The sequence below is a fragment of the Chionomys nivalis genome, chromosome 21 (genome assembly GCF_950005125.1).
Source record: "Chionomys nivalis chromosome 21, mChiNiv1.1, whole genome shotgun sequence".
Taxonomy (NCBI): Eukaryota; Metazoa; Chordata; class Mammalia; order Rodentia; family Cricetidae; genus Chionomys; species Chionomys nivalis.
The window spans coordinates 20,201,676-20,206,908 of NC_080106.1; positions in this window are offsets into that span (position 1 = coordinate 20,201,676).

The window sequence follows — 5,233 nt, forward strand, 5'->3', positions numbered from 1 at the left end:
CATAGAGAAACCCTGTCTCAAAAAACAAAACAAACAAACAAAAGAACTCATCGTATATAATACATTTGAATCATTTCTCAGCATCCCTATGTCATCTTTATTTCCCAGTTAGAGAAGTTAATTCTGACATCACACAGCCTAAACAACGGACAAATGTGACCATTGATTTCAGGACAACCCAGTTCTACAGCACAAGCCCAAAACCTGGGTTAGTTTTCTTCTTACCAATTCAACAAGCATTCATCTTAGAACCTTGCCGGTATCTGAATGACCAAAGGCAAATGATCGAACCAATCACCAGAGGACAACGCCCCTTTTCTGGGTACTTCTTACCTGCTATTGGACCTAGAACTGTCACTGAATCACCTGCTGGGATGGCATTACCAACTTCCCTGACTTACCATTGGCTCCCCTTCTCCTATGCACTCCAGATGTCTTCACATATAGTAAGTAAGCAACAAGACAGGGAGGAGTGACAAGATGCCATGAGATTCAGAAAGTAAAGGAGAGTTATTAGGTGCTGGAATACTATTTGGCTCAAAAAAAACGAAAAGACGTCTTACACTTTTTTTTTTTTTTTTTTTTTTTTTTGGTTTTTCGAGACAGGGTTTCTCTGTGGCTTTGGAGCCTGTCCTGGAACTAGCTCTTGTAGACCAGGCTGGTCTCGAACTCACAGAGATCCGCCTGCCTCTGCCTCCCAAGTGCTGGGATTAAAGGCGTGCGCCACCATCGCCCCGCATGTCTTACACTTTTATTATATAAAAGAAGGCAGGCATAGTGGCACACACCTTTAATCCCAGAACTTGAGAGGCAGAGGCAGGTGGATCACTATGAGTTTGAGACAAGACTGGTTTACATAGTCAAGGTTACATAAAGAGATCCTGTCTCAAAAAAAAAAAAAATGTATAGAGCTGGAGGTGTAGCTCAATCTCTGTAGAACACCTGCCCAGCATAGGGGTGCTTGGCTTTGATTCCCAGCACTAAGATTAACTGAAAAATGATTGTGGAACATTATCTTGGAGCTATATAAAACATTCAAAGACATATTAACATGGAACAGTTCTTTGCAAGCCCTGGTGTTGCTTGCCATCTCAGAATTCAGTAGAGAAGACATACTTCCTACCCTTACTGTATTAGTGTACAAGGGAAGACGTGTGCTAAAGAAGTCGTCCCCCAAGAGCATGAGGCAAATGTGAAGCAATGTTAAGAGTGAGGCCTGCAGGAAGAAAGCCTAGGCTTAATCCAGACTTGCCTCTTCCTAGGGGAGTGTTATAGGGCAATTCACCCAGCAGCTCTGTGCTCATTTCCATATCTGTAAAACAGGAATCATAGCCCATTTATTCGAAGATTGCTTGACATTATGTCAATAATGGAAGTACAGGGCACTATGGGAGATTAATACAGAAATGGAGCACACCTTCTGAAGATTTTTACCACTGAAACAGGGAGAAGAGATCCAGTGAGAAGATTTAAGAGTCATGGGATAGCTAGGATATGGTGGTATATGCCTTTAATCCCAGTGCTTGGGAGGCAGGTCTCTGTGAGTTCAAGGCCAGCCTGGCCTACAGTGTTCCAGGACAGGCAGGACTGTTACACAGAGGAACCCTGTCTTGGAAGCCAAACAGATAAATATGCCAGAGAGATGCCTCAGACGTTGAGAGCACTGATTGCTCTTCTAAAGGACCGGGGTTCAATTCCCAGCACCCACATGGCAGCTCACAACTGTCTGTAACTGCAAGCTGTGACACCCTTGTGCAGACATGCATGCAAGCAAAACACCAATGCACATAACATGAAAATGATTTAAAAATTCATGAGATCACTAGTTGTTTGGAACATCTTGGTTGCAGAGAAAGCCCACCATGCAGGCTCCTTAGTTTGTTGAGCTCTCTCTCTCTCTCTCTCTCTTTGGTTTTTTTTTTTTTTTTTTTTTTTTTTTTTTCCGAGACAAGGTTTCTCTGTGGTTTTGGAGCCTGTCCTGGAACTAGCTCTTGTAGACCAGGCTGGTCTCGAACTCACAGAGATCCGCCTGCCTCTGCCTCCCAAGTGCTGGGATTAAAGGCGTGCGCCACCACTGCCCAGCCTCTTTGGTTTTTTTCAAGACAGTTTCTCTGTATAACAGCCTTGGTTGTCCTGAACTCACAGAGATCCACCTGCCTCTGTTTTCCAAGCACTGGAATTAAAGGTATGAACCATCACACCCAGCAAGCTCTCTTAAACTTTTTATAAAAATATTTACTTTTCTGTGTATTAGTGTTTCTGTCTGCACTTATGTTTATGCGTCAGATCCCCTAGAACTAGTTAGAGTTGTGAGCTGCTATGTGGGTGCTGGGAACTGAACCTGAGTCCTCTAGAACCATTGAGCCATCTCTCCAGCCCTGAGCTCTTTAAGGATACAGGATCTGTGAGAGCAGGACTGAAGGCTGTCCTCTACTGTGCTTCCCGACTCTGCTGCACGGCAGGGCTCCTATTCCCAATTCTTTTCTTGCCCCACATTCACGTCAGCTAGGAGCCGGGAGAGGGAAGTTTCTACTCACCCTTTAACTTTGGCAGTTTCAGTTTTTGCTTTTTGCTTCAAGTTGGGCTGGGGGGTGTGAAAAATGAGAAATGAGGAAGGAAAATACAGAAGGCCATCAATTTCTGTGATGACAGGATAGAACTGGAGCAGGGAGGGCCCCTCGTCAACTTGATCTTGTACTTGAACCAAAAATGCAGTGTTTTTTATTTTTAGATCCACTCTCACTTTGACCTCACAGTCCTCCTGCCTCAACCCTTTGACCATTGAGATCATAGGTGTGTGCTACCAAGTACATGCCTCAACCCTTTGACCATTGAGATCATAGGTGTGTGCTACCAAGTACAGCTAAAGCTGAGTAACTCTGGTTGGCTTGGAACTATGTAGACTAGGTTGGCCTTAAACTCTTAGAAATTCACCTATGTCTGCCTACTGAATAATTAGGATTAAAGCCATTGGCACATCTGACAAGCCACTGTATGAGAAGATCCGCGGCATAGTTATGGACAGTTGATCTAAAGGACTTGGTATTTTATCGGTTCAGGGACAGAAAGCAAGAGTCATGTTGACTGCATGGACTGGCTTTCTGGGAGCCTAGTCGGTTTGGATGCTCAGCTTCCTAGACCTGGATGGAGGGGGGAGGACCTTGGACTTCCCACAGGGCAGGGAACCCTGACTGCTTGTAGGACTGGAGAGGGAGAGAGAGTAGGGGGAGTGGGAGAAAAATGGGAGAAGGGGAGGAGGTGGAAATTTTTAATAAATAAATACTCAAAAAAAAAAAGTCATGTTGAATTCTAGGTTTCTAACTTGAACAATAGGCAGGGTGTTTGCTAGGCTTCATGCTGTTCTGTTCATAGTAAAGGAACTAGAAAACATCCCAGGGCCGGGCGGTGGTGGCGCACGCCTTTAATCCCAGCACTTGGGAGGCAGAGGCAGGCGGATCTCTGTGAGTTCGAGGCCAGCCTGGTCTACAAGAGCTAGTTCCAGGACAGGCTCCAAAGCTACAGAGAAACCCTGTTTCAAAAAACCAAATTAAAAAAAAAAAAAAAGAAAACATCCCAGGATAAGCAGCAGTTGTTTCTCCTACCCTAGAAGCATCAGGTTTTGGGATAGATTTGGGGGATTGCCAGCAGATAAGGCCACAGGATTGAACAAGGTTGTCTGTGGCAAAGAGGAGGAAATGACCAGACACTGAGACGTGAGGTGAATAAAAGCATTAAGGAGCCTGAGACATGGTGAGAAGAAACAAAAAGCGAGTGTGTCCCAACGGTAAGCACTAGAGTGGCTCTGGTTCCTGGAGGACGCTCTGCTGGGTACTGCTGAGATACAAAGTGTGCTCCAGATCAGGCTTGCACAGTCCATCAGTGTTCAGGAGAGCTGTGGGGAGCAGAACTACAGAGGATTAGTACTGGAGGCCAAAGCATCAAATAAACTCTTGTAAACCTTGGCCAGAACAAGTGCAGGGGCTGGGTGGGGTGCCGTGCACTTGTAATGGAAACATTTGCAAGTCGAAGGAATGCTGCGAGTTTAAGGCCAGCCTGACCTTGTCTCGACAAAATGGGCACTCAAGAGATGGCTCAGTTGTTAAAAGCAGAGGACCCGGGTTTGATTCCCAGCTCCATATGGTGATTCGGGATTGTCTGTAGGAGAGTTCTAGGGACTGGATGCCCTCGGCTAACCTCCACAGGCACTGCAGATATACATGCAGACAAAAAAAAATGTATATTTTTAAAACAGTATTTAAAATGACAAGCAAATCGTAAAAATTAAAATCTGTGTGTAGGTATGATAAGGTCTAAAGAAGACTCACCGAGGCAGGTTTTCTAACTTAAGAAGCTTTTATCCACAGAGCCATCTCACCAGCCATATCCTGATAACTTCTATGTGTATTTAGCAGCTACTGCTGTCAGATACCAAAATGAACACACACACACAAAGGCTCATTTGGTAACATAACCTGGGTTGTCCTTTTGTCTCTTATTAATTTGGTTTTTGGAAGCAGAGTTTTTCTGTGTGTAGAGTCCCTTCAAGTATAAACAGGGGGAGGTTAGCCCTCAGGAATAACAACCTAAACTCAGTAGACTGTTCTGAAACTGAAGAATTAGGATGCTGGAGAACACACTGATAAGGATGTAAGAAAATACCAAAGACTGAAAACAAGAGCCATCTTCTAGGGAAAAATGTCTCTTACCTTGGCAAAATCTACCCACAGCCCCAGGCTAAAAGGGCACAAAAAGCTCTGCTCTCTCATCCATGTCCCTTGTCTGTTCATGAACTACAGCTAAGGCAGAAGGGTGAGTGTTCCATTCAGACAGCAGTCAAGCTTCACCTAACCTTTTATTTTTGGTGAGATGCTATCCATGTTGTCCCAACAGTACTCAAACTTTCGGTCAGCCCCTGCAAGCATTAAAATTACAATTGTATGCCGCCACACCCAGCTTGGCCTCAGACACCTTTCCCCACCTTCTTTTCCCATTTCACAACTGAAACTGCAGAAAAGCTTTGCCCCATGGATTCAAAAGCCAGGGCAGTCTAGAGGCCAAGGAAAGCATGTGCTACCCTCATGTGTCCGCATTTTCACACTAGGTTTCCAAAGCCGTTGATAAAATATCAAAGAATGAGTGCCTTGGTGTTATTGGGTTCATCTCATGCCCCAGGGTCCTTTAGGGAAGACACTGCAACAGCCGGGCAACAGAATACAGAATATTTATTCTCAGG